Below are 25978 nucleotides of genomic sequence, written 5' to 3' on the forward strand. Positions count from 1 at the left end.
TCAGGGGTCTCCCAGGGTCAGTGAAGCACTGTTGCACTTTCAGCGGCACTCGGGCGGTCGGGTGCAGGGTGTTGAGGCCCAATGTTATCCTATGGGGGATAGGCGGACTCCGGTTGGTGGCTGCTGGCAAGCAGGCCACAGGGTTGTGGGAGTAAAGCTCCTAGGGTTAAGCTCAGGGCAAGTTGGGGACCAACTTAGCAACAAAGGGACACCCTCAGCGGCACTAGGGCGGCCGGGTACAGGGTGCAGTTTTGAGGTCGGGTGCCCTGTTGAATTCAATGAAGATCGCCGGGACAAAGAAACACTGCAGGCTCGGGGACGAAGATCTTCCAGGAGTGACCACCGCTTCGAGTTGGGATGTAGAGGGATGGTTAGGCACCACTGGGTTGGGCACACAAGGCCGTGGGTCGACGGGTGCAGGGGTGCCTTTGGACGTCGGATTTTCTTACCCGCTCTGGCCGCGGTAGGGGGGGGGGGGGGTCTCCTGGATTGAGGCTGCAGGCGTCGTCTGGAGGCAGGTCAGGGGTCGCCGGATCTCGGGGGGGACCTCCTCGTGGTGTTTGTTCACTCAAACACAGGCCGGGCAGAGTGTGCTGGATTCGCGGTTTCTGGCTGGCTCCAGAAGCTGCAGTACAAACACGTCCGTTGTTCACGGGAGAAGCAGCTTGGAAAGTGAATGCAGGCAGGTCCTCCAGGGTTTTTGAGGTTGCTGGCTGCTGGACACGCCGGGGTTTCGCAGGAGCAGGTTTGAGGAGAGAAAGGCCTGTAGGGCTGGGGCCAAGTCAGTGGGCGTCGTCCTATTGTTAGCTCTGCACGGCTTCTCGCCCTTCTTTTTTTGTGGTTGCTGGATCTGAGGAAGGAAGGTTCAGGGTGCCCCTAAATACTACATTTAGGGGCGTTACAGGTAAGTAAAGGGCAGGGAGCAATGGGTCCCTTCCTTGGGGTGGGTACACCCCCTATTCTGCCACTCTCCTGTGGGAGGGGGCAGGAGCCTGTTCCTGGTTGGCTGGGTCCCCCCCATCCTCAAGATGGAGGGGACTCAAGGTTGTGCTTCACCTCGCCTCCCCCACCTTAGGGGTGGAGTTAGCAGAGGTGGGCACCCCTCTCTTCCTCACTTAGTTTTTCCCGCCGGGTCTCCCGCCCAAAGGGGGGGCAGAACCAGTGGGGACCAGTTGCTGGGTACAGCAAGTGGTCTGGAGAGGCTCACAAAGGCGGCATGCCTTTGAAGCTTCTCCTTCGTGAACCCTGCCCATCCTGGGGGAGGAGGCTAGGCACCTCTTCCCAGAATGTGCATTGTTTCAGGCCCCCGAGAGCAGCAGGCTCTCGACCCAGGGGTCCAGAAACATGTCTGACGGTGGCAGCCTGCACAGCCACTCAGTCAGGTCACTGGTAGTTGGTCGTTTTTCAGGGGGCATCTCTAAGATGCCCTCTGTGGTGCATTTTACATTAAATCTCACACTAGCATCAGTGTGGGTTTAATGTGCTGAGAAGTTTGATACCAAAACTTCTCAGTCTTCAGTAAAGCCATTATGGTGCAGTGGAGTTCGTAATGACCAGCACCATACACTCTTAATGGCAGCACTGCACTTACAGGGCCCAGGAATGGACCTGGGCACTGTAGGGGTACAGGGCTCATGCTCCTGTACCCTCACCACTGGTATAGGGCACCCAGCTAGAGGGGCAGTGGTTTGTGGGCATGGCACACAGGGATGCGTAGTACTCACACCTAATATAGGGTAGCGCTACTAGAAAATCTAAATGATAATGCAAAAAATGGGGCCGGGCATAACAAATGTTATGGACGAAAACCCTCACTCACCCGAGGGTGACATGCTTCATCATTGGGTTCCTCCATCACACGGGGACCACAAGGTACCCCGTGTGGGCTACAACTTTACCCAAAGGGGAAGGAGCAGGAGTGCAAAGCACGTGCTGGTTCTACCAACTCAGTATGGTAAGGAGGGGCAGAGCGCAAGAAAAAAGAGAAATAGTGTGGGTAAAAAACTATCTACCTAGGGGCAACAACTTTATTCTTCCTGCCTAAGTAGCAGTCAGTTAAAATGCAAGTGAATGTAGGGTTAGAAATAAATACCCTATCTAGCGATCAACATGTTCCTGCCCAGTGGACGAAAAATGTTCAAGGCATTCATCAGGATCATAAGAAAGTCCCTCTGCTAATAAAGTGCATACATCATAATGTAATACTTAGGCCTCAATCTCTTGACCATCAATCGTAATGTCGATCTGTGTGATGGATCAGAAGGCTCTGTAAGAACAATAGAACCATGTCTTAAAAATATTTAAACGTACACCTGTGTGCACCAAAGCCCAAAATCAGTGACAAAAATAAAATTCTTACCTATAGCATATAGTCTATGTGTCTACTCAACCATCTGCTGAGTCTCACACCATGTCAGTTATGCTATTAGGAAATGTAAATGATTGTTAAAAATGTAATCATAACTCATATAGCAGACACCAAAGTATTGGTAGACAAGAGGACCAGAAAAAAGATCGTGGTATCAGACTTTTTCACTAATAGTGTATTGTCACGTCACCCAATTGGTAGGATCATTCACAATATACCACCTAAGGTTACAATCCTTATATGTTATTATTTGTATATTCGGGATATGCTAATAGATAAGTCGGATAGAGACCCCATGGCAGTAACCAAATTGGTCCCTAGTCTATATGCATATCCCATCAAACTCAAAGCGTCAATGTACCCAATTAGTATATCATAATAAATTCCGATATTTATGATTGAAAATGTAAAATTTAAAACATGTAGCTCTGTATATCTAATAGGTTCCGATATTTGAAGTTAAATCGCACATCATTAGGGTTCTCATACTCGAGATACTGAGTTCTAGCTTACACAATATCAAACGTGTAACTAATGCGAAGGAGAGGTAGAACGCTCAAGATGCTGCATATTCTATAATATCAACCCAAAACGTGTATAATGACCGCTCACCTTGTTAATGTGTGGCATGACTTCCGGGACTCTGAGGGGAGAACCGGACTCGGCGTTCATGTCGTTTATTTATCCGGAAGTAGATCCGGTACGCCATAACAACGGAGTAAACGACTCCATGCGCCGCTAGCGAGTGTTGCGAGCGAATTAAACAGACTGTGTTGTGTCCGTGCATATAAACTAAAAGAGCGGGGTGTAACGGTCTCAAATCACGTGGTACAACTAGGAATATGCCTCAATTACGCCTAAATGGAAGACCAAGTATTCACAATATTACTCACTATGTCTAAAATGGGCAGTAAGCCACGAGAAACATATTACCTGAGTTAGAGCGTTATTTAGATCAGTAGAACTAGGATATATTCTGAGGATACTTAGATATTGCAATATAGGGTGTCCCTGTATATATTTTATATTTTATGAGAGCAGGCCAACCAAAATAGCGTTATGCAGCAGCATAGCGCGTAAGCCTTTATCAATATAGATATATATTGATCTATTAATGAGAAACCAATGCACACCAGGGTATATCATCATTAAGGCCATTTAGATGGCTGCCCAATCTCAACACCCAACGCAGCTCTCTGTGAAACAATATAGTCTCAAGGGGTTCCATGTTCTTGTGATAGTGCGGTTTGTCCAGTATCACCCACCGCAGCTCTCTGTGAAACAATATAGTCTCAAGGGGGCCCATGTTCTTGTGATAGTGTGGTTTGTCCAGTATCACCCAATGTAGGTCTTGGTCAGTGTGGCCAACATCCAAAAAGTGTCTGGGTAATTTTGTGTTGGATTTCATACGCTTTATCGAACTCTTGTGTTCGATCATCCTGGTTTTAACTCTACGAGTGGTCATACCCACGTAGTACAAATTACAGGGGCATTTTATAAGATATATAACTGCCTCCGAATTGCAATTTGTGTGACTCGTTAGTACCCAGGGTGTCTTCAGTCCTAAATCCAATTGTGTTGTACGTGTAGTCAGATGACAGACTATACAAGAGCCACAAGGAAAATGGCCTTGGACTGGTTTACCTGTGTGCATAGTCCGTTGTTGACTAATATCATATGTGGCTCTCGGCCGAGAGTGCACTAGTATGTTGCCAAGATTCCTACTTCGTTTAAAGACAAACAATGGTTTTTCACAAGACTTTTAACCTTTATTTAAAATATGCCAGTTGGAATTAATGACTTTCTTAATCGTAGTGCTGAGATAGCTGAAGGTACTGACACACACTAGACGATTAGAGGGGAGTTTTACATATGTTTCAAGCAGGGCCTCTCTGTTGTTGATCGCTCTCTTGTTTGCATTGCGTATCAAACGTGTTGGGTATTGGCGTGTGTGAAGATGTGCACTGAGATTGGTTGCATGTTTGTGATATGTCCTCAGTTCAGTGCAATTTCTTCTCAACCGTAAAAACTGTCCAAACAGGGAGGTTGTCCCGAAGAGCGCGTGGATGGAAGCTATTGTCGTTGAGTAGCGCATTACAAGCCATTGGTTTTTGATACAGTTCTGTACAAATGCTGCCATCTCGAGGGTATAAGGACTCATTACTTGCTTCACACATGAAATTGAGATGAATGTTAAGAGAGTTAAGCCAGTCAGCAAACTCCAATAGCGAATTATGATCGCCCTTCCAAATAACTAAGATATCGTCAATTTAACGCTTCCACAGCAACAACTTGCTGTAGAATGGATTTTCCTCTGGATATATGTGCGTTAACTCGAACCAATGCATGAAAAGATTGGCCATGCTGGGAGCACAGGTACTGCCCATAATAAAAGAAGTTCTCTCTCATAGCGAGATTGGTACACTTCATTACAAAGGCCGTGGGAGTTTGGTCACTACGAGGATTGTCTTCCAATGAATGTTTGTTGGTCCGTAAAGTTTCTTCTTGGGGAATATTCGTGTAAAGCGCCTCTACATCTAGTGAGGCCATGAGATGTATCGCTGGATCAAATTCAAGAGTAGTCCAACAAGATAGGACGTGTTTGGTATCTTGTAAATACGATGGCATCTGAGCCACCAACGGGCGAAGGAACCAATCCACAAATTGTGATAAAGGTTCTAATAAAGAACCAATACCCGAAACAATGGGTCGTCCAGGGGGAGGCCTCTGGCTCTTGTGTATCTTCGGCAAGATGTAAAACGCCGGAATCTTAGGGTGTTTGGGTAGTCTGGTGGTGGGATCACGCATGATAGGCTTGTAGTATTTTGTGTTTTGTAGCGGTCTTAAACACTCTGCACGGTGAGCAGTTGCATCCATCACTACAGTTGCTCCACCCTTATCCACTTGTTTAATGACAATCAGAGGGTCACTGCCTAGTTGTTGTGCACATAGCTCTTCTACTTTACTCATGTTGAAAAATGGTTTGGTAGCTTTATTTTTTTCAGCATTAAAAGATTGAATTACAGCTTTTTCAAAAGTTGCTACCTCTGAGGGTAGTTGTTGTAAGGTGGGTAGAAATGTAGATTTATTTATGAGTCCAGTGTTGTCTGAATTTTCTGGCCTAGTGTCTTCCCTGTTCTCAAAAAAGAAAGAAAGGCGAATCTTGCGAAATAAAGTAAAAAGTTCTTGATAGGTTTTGAAATCATCGCCCATGTAAGTAGGCACAAAACCTAGTCCTTTATTAAGTATCGCAGTTTCCAAGGGACTCAGAATTTTCTGGCTCAGATTAACTATCAGATTGTTGTGGCACTGGTCGATGCTCCCGTCATACTCCGTGTGATCCGTTGTTCCAATGAGGGATCCCACTGTACTTGGGGTCTCTGTTCCTGGCGTACCTCTGGTCGACAATCTCTGTTGTTTCTTCTCCTGCCTCTTCGTCCCCTGCCCTGGCCTAAAAAAGGCCCCTGGAAGCCAGGTCCTTGGTAGGGAAACGGTTGGAAAGGTGGTGGTGGGAATTGCCACGGTTGAAGTGGCCACCAAGCATTATTCCGAGGTATAAAAGACGGGTATCCCCGTCCTCTCATTTGGCCCGGGTATTGACCAGTCTCTGTATCACTGGAGCCTGAATCGTCTGATTGACTCCAATCGTCTGAATTCGAGGTCCATTCGTCTGTGTACTGTCGCCATCCTCGCGCATCGCGTCTATTGTTCTTTTTAATAGGCAGTGAGGTGCATTCATCAGAGATATATGGGTAGATCTTCTCCCGTGTAAATCTATCCATATCCTTTTTTAAACTATTCACCTTGTATTTGATCAAATCATCTTTTGTTTCATTCAGAGTCTTAGTAATTTCCTCTAGACGTTTTTTGTAGGTGATTTGAGCAGAGCATTTCAGTTGGTGTGTGCCATGTCGACTCTTCACTTTGCTCTGCACCAAGGCACTCAGCCTGCAAAGGCAATGTGTGAGTGTCAGGGTACAGGGCCTCTGAGGGTGGCACAATAAGTGCTGCAGCCCTTAGGGGCCTTCTCTGGTCACAGTGCCCTGGGTACCTGTGGTACCATTTACCAGGGGCTGACCTGTGGCCAGAGATGGCAATTGGGTTTAGGCTTCAATGCAGTTTTAGGGAAGGAACACAGGCCCTGGGCACCTGATTGGCAGGAGCCCAGTGCACACTCAGTCAAAGTACATCAGCAATTCAGCACAAAGTGGGGGCATACCATTCAAGAAATAGGGCACTTTCTCACACCAGCCAATCAGGTTCCCAATGCTTGTGTTCTTTCTCTAAACTGTAACTTTGGTTCCACATCGGAACACCTCTGGGCTGCATGTACGTCCCTTGTAAAAGTACCCCTGGAACCAAAGGGCCTCATGACCAGAGAAGGCCTATAAAGGCTGCAGCATATATTGTGTAACCCTCAGAGACCCCTCATCTTAACACATTCACACTGCCATTGTAGACTGTGTGTTTTGGTGCAGAAAAAAATGAAGTGTCGATATGGTACACATCCCTGTTTGCCATTACCTTCAACACTGCCTGTGGAATGGGTAAGTCTCCCCTCTAGCAGGCCTAACAGTGCCAAGACAGGGTGCACCATGCCACAGGTGAGGGCATAGCTGCATGAGCAATAAGCCCCTACAGTGTCTGTGGGTTTCACCGACATTGTAACTTTAGTGAAGCCATATTGAGTACATGGGCTGGGAGGCTGTCATTACGAACTCCTCGGCTCCATGATGGCTTTACTGAAGACTGAGAAGTTTGGTATCAAACTTCTCAGCCTAATAAACCCACACTGATGCCAGTGATGGATTTATTATGAAATGCACTCAGAAGACATATTAGAGATGCCCCCTGAATAAACTACCGTCCTCCAGTATATTGGCTAACTGATTCCCGTCAGCCAGCCATCACCAGACAGGTCTCTGACCTCCTGGGGTGAAAGCCTTTGTGCTCTCGGAGGTCAGAAACCAAGCTTGCTCTGGGTGGAGGTTCTTCACACCTTCCCCGGGCAGGTGTAGCACAACTTGGCGGTGAGGCTCAAAGGCTCTCACCTTGTGATGTGCTGATTTGGGCAGCTCCAACTAGTAGGGATGCCTGCCCCCCTGTCCCAGCCCCACTTCTGGCAGCTGAACAGGCGGGAAAGATTAGTAAGCAGAGTAGGAGTGTCAACCTTCACCTGGCACACCCCTAGGGTGGCCAGGAGCTGAGGTGTACCCCTCTCCTAGAAATTCTCTATCTTGAATTGGAGAATTAGGCCCACTAGGAATAGGGATGTGCCCCTCTCCCAAAAGGGATGGGGCACCCAAAGAGTGTAGTCACCCTAAGGGAGAGTAGCCAGTGGCTACTACCCCACAACCCCAATAACGCCCTTAAATTTAGTATTTAAGGGCTTCCCTGAACCATGTGCCTCAGATTCAATGACCTACAAAGGAGGAACGAAGAGCTGTGCAGCAGTGGAGAAGACGACGACAGACGTAGCCCCAGCCCTACCGGCCTGTGTCCTCCTCCAGAGACCCTACTCCAAGAAACCGTTGTGGGGTGCAGCCAGCCGCCTCAAGAACCCCAGAGGACTTGTGCCGTCTTCAACAAAGACTCATGTCTCTCGTGTGTGAGAAGCTGGGTGTGTGAGAAGCTGGGTTTCTGTTGCAGTAACCCCCTACTTTTTGCCAGACTACTGATGCACTTTGACTTGATGTGCCCTGGGTACTTTCCCCAAAACTAACCCAAACGGCATCTTTGGCCAAAGGTAGGCCCCTGGTAAATGGTACCACAGGTTCCAGGGCACTGTGACCATGGAAGACCTCAAAAACTGCAGCACTTATTGTGACGCCCTTAGAGGCCCTATACATATACATATATATTATCTACTGGCGGTCGCCAGTAGATAGTTATAGTTAGGATCGTGTTTCCATAGGAAATCTCAAAATTCTATTTTGAATAACTTTGGCGCCGGTTGACGAATCCTCGTGAAAACAAATGGGGCGCTCCGCTCAGCTCCTACCCTGAACGTCTTGGGGTGATTCGTCAAGCGGGGGCCGAGAAAAAAGGGGGGTCCCAAACCGCGTTTTCCCCATGCATTTTTCCATAGGACCTTTAGTCGAAGGTACAGCCCGAACGGCTGAACAGAATTACTTGAAATTTGGCAGAGAGGTAGTCCTCAGGTCAGGGAAGTGCCTTTTGCAGGTCTGGTGTCAATCTGTTCAGTATTTACTGAGAAAATAGCATTTAAAAGCATATAAATATCTATACGCGCGCACCGTGCGCGTACCGGGCGCGCACGGTGGCGCGCGCGAGCGAAATTCTGATTGGTTGTTAGATGCCGGTAAACATTCGAATCGGTCAAAATCAGGACGTGTCGGCTGCCATTTTGTCTCTCGCACTGAAAAGGAAAGGGGGAAAAAAGGTGGAAAACGTGAAAAGGGGGCAGGGAAGAGTGTTCCTGACCCCCTAGCCTTTGTCAGGGGGTCACAGAAGGCCCCCCAAGGAGAAAAAAAACATTTTATTAATTTTTTTTAAAATCGCGGGGTGCGCGCAGAGCACCGTGTGCCCAAAGCGCGCGCACGGTAAAAAACCTTGGAAAAAATATTTTTTTTAATGAATACATAACTTAGCATTTAAAAGACCGTACAAATTCACATAAAAAAACCATAGGTTTCACACAGGTTATAGTTAGGTGGATATTTCACTCGTAAAAAACCAATGAAATTCCCCCGTTATAGTTAGTTCAGATAACTATAACTCCCGCGACCGCCACTCTATCACAAGGATGATGTCATGAGTGATGCCACTGACCATGTCATGAGTGATGTAATATGTGACGTCATGAGCAGTGGATTGCGGGCGTGCGAGTTATAGTTATCTGAACTAACTATAACGGGGGAATTTCATTGGTTTTTTACGAGTGAAATATCCACCTAACTATAACCTGTGTAAAAACCTATGTTTTTTTAAGTGTGTGTATATATATATGTGATCAAGGCCGTTCGCCGGCCTAAACGCGTCATGACATAAGGGAGATTTGAGAACTGAATAAAACGACAGTATCTACCGACGAAGAGGAGTTCGTGCATTCTTTCTATTCCTTGAGAAAAACTGGTGAATGCTCTGTGTTTATATATATATATATATATATATATATATATATATATATATATATATATATATATATATATATATATATTTTATTTTATTTTTTCACTGAAAAAACCATAGGTTTCAGGGGCGTTACTGTTAGCTGGACTTTTCACTCGTACAAAACCATTGAAATTCCCCCGTTATAGTTAGTTCAGCTAACTATAACTCGCGCGCCCGCAATGCACTGCTGATTACGTCACATATTACATCACTCATGACATGGTCAGTGACATCACTGATGACATCATCCAGTGAATGTGTGTTTTCCTGAAAATTACATATGTTTTATATATGTATATCTCTAGCTCGATGGAAGAATAAATGGGTATATAAGTGTCTAAATGGATGATTTGTTTTTGAAAAATTGATTGTATAACTGACTGATTAAGTGTATCTTAGTAAATACATGGCTTAGTGAGTAATGTTTAAATATATAAATATCTGTATCAGTGTGACAGGGTGGTCCCGACACACACTCCCTATACGGGCACAAATGAATGGTGGTCTGCCTCTTCCCCTTCAACCCCTCTGTTTCATCCCCATCAGGGAAAGTGGAGAGAAAGCACGGACACCTGGGAGTCGGCGTTTCCAAACGAGTCTAACCCGGGCCCCTTTAAGCAGAGCAAGAGTCTACACGAAGAACCGCCTTATAGCAACGTCATGGGCCGCTCACTGGACAAATATCCGGAAGTTCCGAAGGAGGTGTGTCTTTCGACCAGCGCGAGGATCACGGCGGAGAGCACAACGGAGGAGGTGGCGTGTCAGCGGACTGCAGAACATACGATAGTGGAAAGGACGGAAAGGACGGAAACGGGGAGCAGCTCAGAAGAGGCAGCAGCGGAAGGCGAGCCAGGAGGCCAACGACCCGGCGAATCCCCGAGCCACGTACCAAGGGGTGCGTGGCTGCTACAGGTACGGGAGCGGCTGTCAAGGGCATTTGGGAGGTGGGAGAGGGCGCAGGTGTAGACGCGGCGCTTAGAACACAACAGAGCCGCGCGGCTTCAAGTCGGTCGCATAGGCGTTGTCTCCCTCCCTCTCTCTCTCTCTCTCTCCCTTTTCTCCGCGCCCTTCACAAACTGTTCACTCCCGGGCCCTGGGAATCCTCCACTACGTTCGTAACCGAAAACTGACCCCGTCCCTGTCTGTCCTTTTCTCCCACACGCGAGGGAAGTGCCCGAGGAAGAGCCCAGACCTGAGTACGGCAGAAGCAGACCGGCAGAAGTGGGGAAAGGGATTCCGAGCTACGCACGAGGAGAGAAGACATCCCCCAGAAAGAAAAGGACTGTTCCACACAGCGGGAAGACAGGGAAAACGGACCCCCTCAAAGAACTGCCTAACAGACGGCCATTATATGTAAAACGGAACTATAGGGAAATAAAACCTTATAGCAGCAGACCTGGTCTCCGGCTCCTCACTGTCCCATCTTCACAACTGGTGTCAGAAGTGGGATCAGAAACAACATCCATCAGAAATCCTATGATGGAGACCGTCGTCCAACAACTCATAGTAGGACAAGAGAAGCTGGAATGGGCAGTGAGTCAACAAATGACGTTGACCCAAGCCGACCGTGATGCCTTCAGAGAAACGGTAACCGCTCAAATAGACAGCATACAAAGAGTGGTACAATCGCCCGCAACGCTACCAGTGATTGAAGGGAGGTCAGCCCAGCCGCATCCATCTGGGGTCTCATTGCAGAAGTATAGTAATGGGGAAGACCCGGACGCGTTCCTAACAAATTTTGAACGGGTTGCCAGAGCCTGTGGGTGGCCCAAAGAAAAATGGCCCTTCTTTTTAGCGCCACTCCTGAGCGGAGAAGCTCAGGCGGCGTACCAAGTGGCCAATAACGCCGGTAATACCCCTTATGCAACCGTCAAGGAAATCATACTTAACCATCTCGGACTCGACAGTGAAGCGTATAGGGTTCGGTTTCGAAAAGAGAAGGGGAACACAGGGGAAAACCCTAAAACACTTTTTTTCAGACTAAAGATGGCCGCAGACAAGTGGCTCCGGCCCTCCACGAGCACGAAGAAAGAGATAATGAACCGGATTTATATGGAACAATTTATAGAAGCTCTTCCATATGGAACACAAAGGTGGCTCAGACAGCACTCTACTCTATCCGTAGAACAAGCTATAGAAATGGCGACATTTCTCACGAGCACAACCAAGACTTATGCCATGGGACATGGAAAAATCAGGAAAAGGAGGAGCCCCACCCAGTAGAACAGAGAAAAGAATAAAACCCCTCTCAGAAGCCCCCAAATCGCGCTTCAGCAAAGTCGAGCCACTGCCATTAAAGGGTCCACAATGTTTTGAATGTGGGGAATGGGGCCATATCGCCCGGCTATGTCCACGCAGAAAACCAGCGGAGGAACCCATGGAGGTTGGGTACATTCCAAGGGCAGTGTTATACACCGCCAAAATGGGGCCATCCTTCTATGTGAGTGTCTTGATAAACCATAGGAAGATAAAGGCCCTATTAGATTCAGGGTGTAGACAATCCGTGGTTCAGAAAGAAGTGGTCCTACCAGAGCAATTCTTACCCACACAAGTAGTGCATATTAAATGTGTTCACGGAGATGTTAAGACTTATCCTGTGGCAAGGTTGACAGTAAATACCAAAGGATCACTCTCCATGCACAGTAAGGGTGGGGTTGGTAGATTCGCTACCAGAAGACCTCATACTGGGGATTGATAATCCACATTTTCTAGCCCTTTTCCAAACAGAGCTTCAGAACCGGTTAGCAGGAAAAGGGGAGGCGCAGGTGAGATTCACTACATCAGAACCCTGGGTTTTAGATAGCAGCTTTAGGTTTTCTCAGGCTAATGATCCCACCCTTTTTAACGCCTGGGAGACGGCCCACCAGACCCAAGACTCTCAAACTCCTGTGTACCCCCGCTTTGTGATCCATAATGACCTCTTGTACAGAGAAGCAAAAAAAGGCGAACCCCTTCAGTTGCTAGTACCTAAAGTCTTTAGGGAGCAGATCTTGTTCTATTCACATGCCCATCTGGTTGTCGGACGTTCAGGGGCTGAGAAAACAACAAAACACCTTCTGCGTCACTTTTATTGGCCAGGTATTTATAAGGAGACACTACAATATTGCCAGACATGTGAGATCTGTCAGAAGGAGAACACCCAACGACCCCCAAGAGTCCCGCTACAACCGTTGCCCGTTATCAGAACCCCTTTCGAACGAGTGGGCATGGATCTGATAGGACCCCTACCTAAGACTTCAAAGGGTAATACTTATGCCCTGGTTGTAGTGGATTATGCCACAAGGTTCCCGGAGGCCTTCCCTTTGAAAGCTCCTACCACCAAAAATATCAGTGAAAAGCTGATCAAACTATTCTCCCGAGTAGGGTTTCCAAAAGCCATATTAACCGACCAAGGCACTCCGTTTATGTCCCGACTCATGAGAGAAATATACCAGACGTTAAACCTAGACCATCTTAGAACGTCGGTTTACCACCCACAAACCGATGGGTTGGTAGAACGGTACAACAAAACGCTTAAAGGGACCCTGAAGAAAATGTTGGAAGTAGAAAAAAAAAGAGTGGGACCAACTCTTACCCTTGGCCTTATATGTAATAAGGGCACAGGATCAAAGCAGCCTCGGTTGCTCTGCCTTTGAACTCCTGTATGGGAGAATGCCGCGTTCTTTATTAGAGATCACACGAGATGCGTGGGAAAACGAATCAGACATGGACCGAAGGTCCCTGTTAGAATACACCTGCCGATTAAAATCCAAATTGGGAAAACTACGAGACTTGGCCCATTTCACTCTGAGAAAAAGCCAAGAAAGACAGAAGAGACAATACGATAAAGGAAAAACCTGGAGAAAATTAGAGATTGGTGACTGGGCCCTGGTCATGTTGCCGACCACTGCGCAGAAATTCAGGAACGAGTGGTCCGGCCCCTATCCAGTCGCTAAAACGATTGGCAAAACGACCTATAGACTACAGATGACACCCAATCGGACACAGTGTTTTCATATAAACATGTTAAAGAAATGGCTAGGACCCCCACCGAAAGATTCCCATCTGATTTTTCCTTCGTCATCCGTGAACACGACCTTAACCCAGCTTCCCATTAATGAAGAGCTGACAGACGGCATGAAAGAAGACATTCAACGCCTCTTCCGGAAGTATGCCCATATCTTCTCGGACCTCCCAGGTCGAACAACTCTTGCTGAACATCATATAGAGACTCAACCAGGAAAACACGTCAAACAGAAGCCCTACAGAATTCCGGAGGCTAGAAGGGCTGACATAAAAAGGGAAGTACTAGACATGCTTCGCCTGGGTGTTATCAGACCATCCAACAGTAACTGGTCTTCACCGATTGTTATGGTGCCAAAACCCGATGGGAGCACACGTTTTTGCATGGACTTCAGGGCCCTGAATGCCATCTCGAGCTTTGATGCCTATCCTATACCAAGGGTGGACGATCTCATCGAGAAATTGGGTGACCCCAAGTTTATCACAACCTTCGACCTTACCAAAGGTTATTGGCAGGTGCCCCTGAAGGAAGAAGACCGTAAGAAAACAGCCTTTTCAACTGATGAGGGTCTCTTCGATTTTAGCGTCCTACCGTTCGGCTTGCATGGCGCTCCCGCCACCTTTCAGCGGTTAATGAACTCCATCTGGTTACCATATTCTTCTTTTTGTTCAGCCTATCTAGATGACATTGTCGTCTTTAGCCCAACCTGGTCAAAACATCTGCAGGACCTGAACGTCATCCTACAAGCCCTCCAACGGGCTGGACTGCACATAAACTCAAAGAAATCACGAGCAGCCTTTCACAAAGTGAAATATTTAGGCTATGTCATGTGAGACTGGATAATAGCCCCTCAATCGGAGAAAGTAAAGGCAATCACCAGTTCCCCTTTTCCCACTTCCAAACGAGAATTAAGGTCCTTTCTTGGTTTAATAGGATATTATCGTCGGTTTATTCCCAGGTTTTCCGACATTGCCTCCCCTCTGACAGACATCTTGCGAAAAGAGGTCCAGGCCAAACACCTGTTGAACCCTTCTACGGAAATGCAAGAAGCATTCAGGTCCCTAAAACAACTGATTACCACCAGTCCGGTTCTCATTTCCCCTAACTTCCAAAAACAATTCATTTTATCCACAGACGCATCGAACACCGGGTTGGGGGCGGTTTTGTCACAGGAAGGGGACGATGGGTTAGAACACCCTATTCTCTTTATTAGTCGCAAGCTCTTCCCCAGAGAGTGTAAATATTCCACCATTGAGAGGGAGTGCTTGGCCGTCAAATGGGCGATGGACAAATTGAGATTCTACCTAGAGGGCCGACCATTTCTCCTTTACACAGATCATGCCCCGCTACAGTGGATGTATAGAAACAAGGCACAAAACCCTAGGGTGCTTCGCTGGTTTTTTATCTCTGCAGCCCTTTTCCTTTCAGGTGCAGCACAAAAAGGGGAAGTATAATGGGAATGCGGATTATCTCTCGCGCTCCCCATCTCTCCCCGATCGGGAGAGTCCAAGGGGGGAGGAATGTGACAGGGTGGTCCCGACACACACTCCCTATACGGGCACGAATGAATGGTGGTCTGCCTCTTCCCCTTCAACCCCTCTGTTTCATCCCCATCAGGAAGAGTGGAGAGAAAGCACGGACACCTGGGAGTCGGCGTTTCCAAACGAGTCTAACCCGGGCCCCTTTAAGCAGAGCAAGAGTCTACACGAAGACCCGCCTTATAGCAACGTCATGGGCCGCTCACTGGACAAATATCCGGAAGTTCCGAAGGAGGTGTGTCTTTCGACCAGCGCGAGGATCACGGCGGAGAGCACAACGGAGGAGGTGGCGTGTCAGCGGACTGCAGAACATACGATAGCGGAGAGGACGGAAACGGGGAGCAGCTCAGAAGAGGAAGCAGCGGAAGGCGAGCCAGGAGGCCGACGACCCGGCGAATCCCCGAGCAACGTACCAAGGGGTGCGTGGCTGCTACAGGTACGGGAGCGGCTGTCAAGGGCATTTGGGAGGCGGGAGAGGGCGCAGGTGTACACGCGGCACTTAGAACACAACAGAGCCGCGCGGCTTCAAGTCGGTCGCATAGGCGTTGTCTCCCTCTCGCTCTCTCTCTCTCCCTTTTCTCCGCGCCCATCACAAACTGTTCACTCAAGTGCACGTTTAAGAAAGCACGTCTTGGTGTACTCCCTCACTCCCGGGCCCTGGGACTCCTCCACTACGTTCGTAACCGAAAACTGACCCCGTCCCTGTTTGTCCTTTTCTCCCACACGCGAGGGAAGTGCCCGAGGAAGAGCCCAGACCCGAGTACGGCAGAAGCAGACCGGCAGAAGTGGGAAAGGGACTCCGAGCTACGCACGAGGAGAAGACATCCCCCAGAAAGAAAAGGACTGTTCCACACAGCGGGAAGACAGGGAAAACGGACCCCCTCAAAGAACTGCCTAACAGACGGCCATTATATGTAAAACGGAACTATAGGGGAATAAAAGCTTATAGCAGCAGACCTGGTCGCCGGCTCCTCACTGTCCCATCTTCACAATCAGTCTCTCACTTTGTGTATAAGTGGCTGCATGGGTTGGTGAGTAGCTACATGAGTGTCTATATAGGTTATTAGTTGGCTTTTTGAGTATCAGTATGAGTGTCTGTATGGTTCGGTGGGGGGGTATTACGTAGTGCATAGGTGCATGAATGAGTGACTCACTGTTTGTATGTGTTGAAGACAGCATGTGTGCAGGACTGTATGGGTGGATGAGTGTGTGCAGGGGTGTGTTAGTGAGTGAATGACTGTCTCAATAGTGTCTTTATGAGTAACTACATATGTTGTAAACTAGTATATGTGACTAATGGTGTATATAAGTGAGTATATGTGAGAGTGAGAGATTGGAAGAGTTCCTGTATGAATAAGTATATGTTTCTATAAGTGATTGTTCAAAAGACTAAGTATGTGTAAGTTTCAGTAGAAGTAAGTGTGGTGGTGTGTGGTTAACTGTATATACAAGTAAATGGATGTTTGATTCTTTATTAGCATGAGTGACTGTGTGTGAGTAACTATGGATGAGTGGCGGTTTGTAACAGGATGTATAGGTGTATGAGTACATATGATGAGTGAGTACATGTATGAGTGACTGTATAGGACTGTTGGTGAATGACTGGATATGTATGTGCATCTTAGAATTACTGAATAGGTTGTTATAACTGGTATTGGTATGTCCATTGTTTTGAAAATGTTAGTTTCTATTTTTGAATGTGTGTATCAAAGGTTATATTAGGGGGAGAGGAGCTCTACCACTATCACAAGGATGATGTCATCAGTGATGTCATTTGAGATGTCACTGACCATGTCATGAGTGATGTAATATGCGACGTCATCAGCAGTGCATTGCAGGCGCGCGAGTTATAGTTAGCTGAACTAACTATAACGGGGGAATTTCAATGGTTTTGTACGAGTGAAGAGTCCAGCTAACTATAACGCCCCTGAAACCTATGGTTTTTTCAGTGAATTTTTAAGGTTTTTTTAAATGCTAATTCCTAACTATAACGTGCCTGAAACCTATGATTCTTTCAGTGAATTTCAAAGGTTTTTTAAATGCTAATTTCTAACTATGCCTCCAGAGATAGGACATGTGAAGAAAGAAGAAAAAACGCACAAAAAGAAAAAAAAAATGCAGAAAGAAGCAACAGAAGTCCTCAAAGACGAAGAAAAGTGCAGGAAGAAATATAACATGCAGAAAGAACAAAAAGAAGAGCAGAAAGAAGCCTTGTTGCAAAATCATCCTGTACCCTCAACTTTTTCAGATATACTGGTGGTAACTGAGTCTGACTAATCAGTCCTAGAGCCAGTGCTATGTTAAAAGACACTCAGAATACAGTGAAAACACCTACATACACTAGGGCACACTATGTGTTGGGGTCCCCCTGTGATTAGCATGACCTCCTCTATAAGCCCCTAGTATATAATAGGGCAGGGGATTAAAACTACCTCTGAAAAAACGTGCCACAGGGCGTGTTTGCACACGTCACCTCAGGCCCCGTCCCCTCCCTTCCCCACTGTGTAAACACGCCCTGTGGCCGTTTTAAGTTGGGAGATTAAGTCCCCTTGAATCCTGAGGGTCCCTAGGGTCCAACTAGACCACTAGGTACCTCCAGTAAGCGCCACAGAGCTGCGTTGCAGAGAGATGTAAAAAGGGGCACGGCCTAGACCACCTCTCTGCAACGCAGCACAGTGGCGCTTACTGAAAGCACCTGGTGGGCTAGTTGGCCCCCAGGGTCCCTCAGGATTGAAGGGGAATTATTTCCCCAACTTAAAACGTGCCACAGGGCGTGTTTGCACACGTTAACTCAGGCCCCGTCCCCTCCCTTCACCACTGTGTAAACACGCCCTGTGGCCATTTTTAGTTGGGAGATTAAGTTCATTTGAATCCTGAGGGTCCCTAGGGTCCAACTAGCCCACTAGGTACCTCCAGTAAGCGCCACAGAGCTGCGTTGCAGAGAGGTGTAAAAAGTGGCACGGCCTGGCCCACCTCTCTGCAACGCAGCGCAGTGGCGCTTACTGAAAGCACCTGGTGGGCTAGTTAGCCCCCAGGGGCCCTCAGGATTGAAGGGGAATTATTTCCCCAACTTAGAACGTGCCATAGGGCGTGTTTGCACACGTCACCTCAGGCCCCGTCCCCTCCCTTCCCCACTGTGTAAACACGCCCAGTGGCCGTTTTAAGTTGAGAGATTAAGTCCCCTTGAATCCTGAGGGTCCCTAGGTGCAAAATAGCCCACTAGGAACGTCCAGTAAGCGTCATTGCCGAGAGGTGTAAAAAGGGGCACGGCCTGCACCACCTCTCTGCAACGCAGAGCAGTGGCGCTTACTGGAAGCACCTGGTGGGCTAGTTGGCCCCCAGGGTCCCTCAGGATTGAAGGGGAATTATTTCCCCAACTTAAAACGTGCCACAGGGCGTGTTTGCACACGTTAACTCAGGCCCCGTCCCCTCCCTTCACCACTGTGTAAACACGCCCTGTGACCGTTTTTAGTTGGGAGATTAAGTTCATTTGAATCCTGAGGGTCCCTAGGGTCCAACTAGCCCACTAGGTACCTCCAGTAAGCGCCACATAGCTGCGTTGCAGAGAGGTGTAAAAAGGGGCGTGGCCTCAGAACACCTGTCTGCAACGCAGCTCCCTGGCGCATACTGGAGATACCTGTTGGGCTAGTTGGCCTTCAGGGACTCTCAGTATTGAAGGGGAATTAATTCCCCAACTTACAACTGGCCAGGGGGCGCGTTTGCAGAGTGCTGCAAGGAGGGGGCGTGGCCTCCGGCGCGATGCCGGTCTTTTATTTATTTTTTTAAGAAGGAGGGCTGTGTGGCCCCCCTTCTTTTTCTAATTTATTGGCCCTGGGGACCCCATCCCCCAGGGCCTGCACCCTCATTTTTTTGTTGAAAAAAATAAATTTGGAAGGGGGCCACGTGCCCCCCCTCCCAAGGCCTTAATCGGCCCCGGGGACCCCAACCCCTGGGTCATGGCCTTTTTTTTTTTTTTATTCTTTAGGAGGGGGGCTGCGTTGCCCCCCCTCCTCAGACCACTTTTGGCCCCGGGGACCCCATCCCCCGGGGCCGGCCTTTGTTTTTTAATATTTAAAAAAAAAATATTTATATAAACACCTAGGACATGCTGGAAAAACCGTATGTACCTATCACCATGAAGATTTGCGTGATATTCATTAAAAGGCAACTATGCACACAATGAATCCACGTGGAATGTATTTAGACCGCTAGTGAAGCTCTGACGTGTCTGACGCCCTACCGTGCCTAATCCCGGCGCCCCCGCCGGTGGGTACTCTCCAAGTAGACACCCTTGTTGTTTATTTATACAAACATGGGTAGCTATTGACGGGCACATTTAATACACACGCACACCAAGCCATTCAAAGGGGATTCGACAAAAATTCAACCAAACTATGCAAGAAACCCCCCTCACGGTTAATAAAACACACATCCACCGCCGGATGTGCAATACTTTTTATTTCACTCTCTGGAAAGGAGACGAACCTCACTTGAGAGTCACAGCGTGCTCCTGGCTGAGCCCAATGCTTGTGTTACACCCACCAGTGCCCGCCGAGTGCCACACACCTCTGTGTTGTATTCCACCAGCTAGTGCGTATGCTATGACACTCTCTAGCCCATGTGCACTGTAACACCACCCCGTGAATATGTCATGCTACACTTGCCTTCGCACTGGTTTTATTGCCCCATCTAACGTGCCTTCCTCGATGCCTATGTTATAACGCACAGCGATATGCCATACATATTACAATCTGGGATCCATATCTTTGTCACAGTGCAAATGCAACGTTACACTCCCCAGCACATATTTTATATTACAACTTTAGAGACTAGTTAGGTTACACAACACTGCCCTGTGCATATTACACTCCAAGGCGCATATCGCAAAGCACGCACTAGTGCCTGTGCTATCTCGCGCTCTCCAATGAATCTGTCATTGCGCACAATGTATTGCATATTATATTTCACACCCGGTTCATCTTATATCACACTTTTTGGTGCATAGTTTATACCATATACTATATCTAGTTTTCATTTTCAATCGTGCTCTCAGGACTATGTTCTATATAACACTGCGTCCACCTACCCTTTTCACGGGCATTACATTTTGCGATGGGGGGTGGAGGGTCAGGGGATGTTTCTGCCAAGTGAGCCCGGAGTCACAGTCACAAACGTCCTCTTCTTCCTGAATAAAAGTGAGATTATGCTGCATACTTGTTCATATTTTATGTAGTTCGCACAGACACACATTTTAAAAACAATAAAGTTCCTAATACCCACCTTCTCTGAACAGTTAGCTTGCTGCCCCATCCCCCTCCTCCCTATCCTCTGTTGTCTGAATCCATGGACTAGCCTCCTCCCTCCTGCCATGCATGGTCTGATGGGCTGCCACTGCCCTCCATTTAGCATGAAGTACCAGTCCACTCCTCCTGCCCTCCATTGCCCAATTGTATGGCCCATCATTGACCTCCTGCTTAGCCTCTGTGCTTAGCTTGCTGCCCCTATTCTCCTTCCCCTGCTCTCCGATATCTTTGTGCATGCCCCTGCTCCATCCTTTTTGCCCACCATGTTCCATGGACCTGCCACTCCTATCTACTCTGAGTGTTCTGTTGAGCTGCCACTCCCATCCCACCTGCCTAGCATTGTCAGATGACTGTAACCTGTCCCTGCCACCTCCACCCTGCCTGTCCACATGCCATGCCCCTATCCCCTTCCTCCTGTCCTCCATGGTCCATTTTACTGCCACACCCTTCTGCCCTCCCTGATCTGTTGTGCTGCAACTGCTCCTCCTGCCTGACCCTCGCGGTCGGTTGTGAGGCCCCTTCCCCTGAACTCTCTTGTCTGTGCCCATGTCCTGACCCTCCGTTCTATCCTCCATGGTCCTTTGTGCATGCCCCTGCACCCTCCTTCTTGCCCATCATAGCCATTGTGCTGCCACTAACCCTTCCACTTGCCATGCATGGTCTTCTGTGCTGCCATGGCCCCTCCCACCTTCCCTGTGTGGTCAGCTAGCTGCCTCTGACCCCCTCCCACCTTCCCTCCATGGTCTGTGTGTATGCAACCATAGTCTCACAGTTGCTCTCATGGTGTGTCTTATTTCTAGTGCCCATCCTGCCTGACCTCCATGGTCATCTTGCTGCTCCTGCCCTGCCCCCTTGCCCCCAGCCCTCTGTTTCCATGTGCAGACCCCTATTCCCTCCCTCCTGGCTTGTCTGTTCCATTGTAATGCCCCTGATCCGTCCCTCCTGCCCTTTACGGTCTGTTATGCTGCAGCTTTCTCTTCTGTCTGCCCATTATGGTCAGCGAGCTACCATTGTCTCTTTCCCCTCTGTTCTCTGTTGTCCATGTGCATGGTCCTGTCCCCTCCCTATTGCTTTCTATGGATTATTGTGCTGCACTCCCGTCCCGCATGCGCTGTGTGGTGTATTGTGCTGCTGCAAACCCTGATGCCTGCCCTGTAGGGTCAGTTTGGTGCACCTCTCCATGTCGCTCATGTCCTCTGTTATCCGAGTCCATGTCCCTACCCCAATTCCTCCTGCCTACCATGATCCAATGTACCATACTTGCGAACATTTTGAACTTGGTAACAGGGAGATTTTGAAAAAAAAACGGGGTATTGATTTTCCCCTTTGAGTTACATTGAAAAAGAGGAGATTGTAGACAGGAGACAGATCAAATAAAGCCCATTTGAGCTTAAAAACATTGGACGTTTCCTGGCTGAAATGGGTCTGTTGGCATGTATGGTTGTACTACCACTGCCTCTTCCATCTGCCCACAATGGTCTATTATATTGCCACAGCCTCTCTTGCCAGTGCTGTATTGTTGGTTTGTTGCCCCTGCCCCCCTTTCCACTGCCCTCCATAGTCTGTTGTGCTGCCACGGCCCTTCCTGCCTGCTCAGTGTGGTCAAATTGTTGCCTCTGCACTCTCCTACCTGCCTTCAATTTTCAGAGTCCGTGCCCCTGGCCTCTGCCTCTCAACAGTATCCCAATGAAGAACCAGATTGCTAACATTCTATATTTATTACAAAAGTGTGGAACGCCCGACGTCATCTTGATGTAATCAAAACTTTAATACCTAGAGCATTTCCTTTAGAAATTACATATATGAGAGGGTCTTATTTGCATCAAAATTATGGTTAGTGCTCTAAAAAACAAAAATGCGGACATGTTTTCTGAGTTTGCAAATAGCGACAAAGAACTTTTTAATTAATTGTAATCTTTATGTTTTTTTATCCAGTTGACCACTTGATTAAATGTTGCACTTAGGGGAGAGGATGTGGTGTTACTTCCAGAGCTGCAGACTTTGCAACTGGGGAACCAGGTTGGAGTTTCTGCTTCAGCTCAACATTCTGTGATTCTGGTCAAATCACTTAATCTCCCCAGGTCTACAACCAAAATGAATTTTATCTTGTGTGATGTAACCAATGCTCATGTAAAGCACTCCAATACCTGACAAGTCTACACTATATAAAACTGCAAATACACAAAAAATAAGTGTTTTGCACACTTCTGTCATTGGGCTACATCTGGGTGATATTTGTGCTGCATTTTGGCTCTTTTGTCTCTGGTGGCCATCTTGGGAGATTTATTTGTTATGAAGTTTCTAATTTCCTCATTTACTACAGTCTCCTCAGTAGGAAATTCTTTCAATTTTTTACTTTGATTCCATCAAGAAGGTATTCAGATATGTCACACATTTGCCATACATTCTGAATGTTAGCACTCTAGTTGCTCATTAGATCACTGTAGTAAAGCTACTGCTCACCAGGGAAGTCTGCTGCTGGTATTGAAAGTGCATGTTTCAGTCTGCATGTCAGAATGTTTTAATGAAATATAAGAGAATTTGAGAAGTCACTCAAAATGTGCCCTAATTTTTCTTTCTGCAGCACTAATCATACTTTCTATGGCAAAATGAACCCCCTCATTTTGTTCCCTTTTAAATTAAATATTTTAAGAGTTCACCACTTTATTCCAATCAAGATGGCTTCAGGTGTGCCATACGTTTGTCATAAGAAAGACTGTTAGCGCTCTAGTTGTTCTTTAGAACACTCTTGTTGGATGTACATGTTTTACTGAGAATGTCAGACTTCATTCTCACACGACTGAGAAAGATAATGTGAATTTACAGAAAATATGCTCTCAGTTTAGCTTATAGATCACCTTCCAAACCTCTGTGGGAAAAGCATGAGAAAATATTTTTCTCTCAATCATGATATCCCAGCAGAAGGCTTTTTCACATGGTGAAATCACCTTAGAACACACCACAATTCCTAAAATGAGTATGATACCATCAACAAATGATTTATAATGTAACTAAAGTCTTAAAACCTTCTATTAACTGCAATGCTTTTTAATGAGGTGCTATCATGTATATTGGTCCCAGGATGGCTGCCAACACTTCTTGGATGAAGTACTGACAGCCAATCAGATCTCACGATGAGATGTGTGGTTAGGCTCCGCCCAGATATATCTATCTTTTTAACTCAAATTTTCTCAGGAACTACTGAACGGATTTACACCATTTAAGCAAAAGGCACGAGTCTGAACTGAGGACTACCTCTTTGCCAAATGTGGTGTAATTCCGTTCAGCAGTTCGGGCTGTAGCTGCGTCAACAGGTCCTATGGGAAAATGCATGGGGAAAACGCATTTTGGGACCCCCCTTTTTTCTCGGCCCCCGTTTGACGAATCACTGTGAAATTTTCAGGATAGGAGCGGACCGGAGCTGGCCAAAAGTTTGGAAGATTTCGCGAAGATTCGTCAATCGGCGCCAACGTTATTCCAAATAGAATGTTGTGGATTTCCTATAGAAAATAGGTCCCAACTATAACTACCTACTGGCGACTGCAGGCTGCGTATTTTGGTGCATAACATAGTGAAGAGTCGACATGGCACACATCCCTGTGTGCCATGCCTACAACCTACTGCCCTGGCATAGATCAGTCACCCCTCTAGCTGGGTGCACTATACCAGTGGAGAGGGTACAGGTGCATGAGCCCTGTACCCCTACAGTGTTTAAGTCCATTCTTAGACATTGTAAGTGCTGCCATTAAGAGTATATGGTGCTGGGAGTTTGTCATTACACTGAAAAATTAGAAGTTTGGTTTGAAACCTCTCAGCACATTAAACCCACACTGATGCCAGTGTGGGATTTAATGAAAAATGCACACAGAGGGCATCTTAGAGATGCCCCCTGAAAACTAACCTACCACTAGTGTCCAGGCTGAGTGGCTGCTTGCAGCTGCCACCACCAGACATGTTTCTGGACTCCTGGGTCGAGTGCCTGCTGCTCTCTGGGGCCTAAAACAATGCACATCCTGGGACGAAGTGCCAAGCCTCATCCCCCAGGATGGGCAGGGTTCACGAAGGGGAAGCATCAAAGGCTTGCCGCTTCCCCAGGCCACTAGCTGCTCTCAGCAACTGGTCCCCACTGGTTTTGACCCCCACTAAGGGCGATTGAATCGGCGGGAAAAACAAGTGAGCCCACCTCTGCCAACTCCACCCCTCAGGTGGGGGAGACGAGGTGAAGCACAACTCAGTCCCCGCCATCTTGAAGATGGGGGACTCGGCCAACGAAGGACAGGCCCATGCCCCCCTCCCACCAGAGGGTGGCATAATGGGGGGGGTGTACCCAACCCAGGGACCCATTGGTCCCTGCCTTTTACCTACCTGTAATGCCCCTAAATCTAGCATTTGGGGGCAACCCTGAACCTTGCTTCCTCAGACAAGAACCAGCAGCAAGAAAAGAAGGAGCGAACAGCCGTGCCGACGCTAGCAAGAGGAAGACACCCACTGACTCGGCCCCAGTCCTATCCGCCTGTCTCCACCTCGAACCTGCTCCTGCAAAATCCTGGTGTGTCCAGCAGCCAGAAACCTCGAAAACCCGGACCTCGAAAACCCGGAGGACCTGCCTGCCTTCAACCACAAAGACTGCTTCTCCCGTGAACACCGGATCTGTTCAAACAACAGACTCCAGTTCTGCAAGGATCCGAAGGTCTGCACCATTCTTCACCAGACACCCACGGCCCGAGTAAGAGTGGGCAAACAGCACGAGGAGGTCCCCCCCAGCGATCCCGACCAAAGATACAGCGACCCCTGACCTGCCTCAAGCCTCCAGCTGACGCCTGCAGCCTCAAACCAGAAGGTCCTCCCAACTGCGACCAGGAGCTGGTAAGAAGATCAAACCCTAAAAGGCACCCCTGCACCCGACGCCCCACAGCCTTGGGTGGCCCAACCGACGGTGCCCTATCAACCCCCAACATCCCAACTTACCTCTCCAAGTGGTGGTCCCACCCAGAAGACATTTGCCCCCGAGAAACAACCTCAAAGTGTAGATTACGAATTGTAAGAATTAATCTTTTACCCATTTACTCGGTTGTCCAAAATTTGGGAACGCTCGCCGTACCCCTTTGAAACCTCTGTTTTTATCACATGAAAGCCGTAATGGGAAGGAGGCCATATCACTCTGTCTTACGTCTTCAGATATCACAGTCTTGGCCCGCTATGCGATTTTCTAATAAAAATTTTAAAGAATTTTAATTTCATTTAAGAAAGGGAGTTATAAGTATTGTCTTAAATGATATTCTAATAATTGACCGATTTTAGTAGGCTAGGATCTTAATCTGGTTCACTTGTCCTTTGCTTACGTTTTAAATCAAACTTTAATAGCTGATTGATTCAAGGAGGCGAAGATCTTAATGTGGAATACTTGTTTTTGTTCATGTCCTGTGGCTTACACATATCCTTTCTGTAAGCCCCTTTCAGCACATGAAACGCGTTACTATTTAGTTTCATGATGTTGGTCTGGACTTTTGTTTTCTTTTTTCACTGTAATATTTTACGTTATGTTATTTGTCTTTTGCATTGTTGTTGGTTTTAACTAATCAAACAATAAATTACCATTTGTTATGAACCATTATCCACAATGCATTCTGCA

At 47.5% G+C, this 25978-nt stretch overlaps 1 protein-coding gene across 1 annotated transcript in view; it reads right to left on the bottom strand.

The window, feature by feature from the left end:
• NDUFS3 (NADH:ubiquinone oxidoreductase core subunit S3) overlaps nucleotides 1-25978 on the bottom strand; it is a 143388-nt gene that overhangs the window by 36660 nt on the left and 80750 nt on the right. The gene's annotated exons all lie outside the window — the stretch shown is intronic.

This window comes from Triturus cristatus, chromosome 3_1 (genome assembly GCF_964204655.1).
Source record: "Triturus cristatus chromosome 3_1, aTriCri1.1, whole genome shotgun sequence".
NCBI classification, from domain to species: domain Eukaryota; kingdom Metazoa; phylum Chordata; class Amphibia; order Caudata; family Salamandridae; genus Triturus; species Triturus cristatus.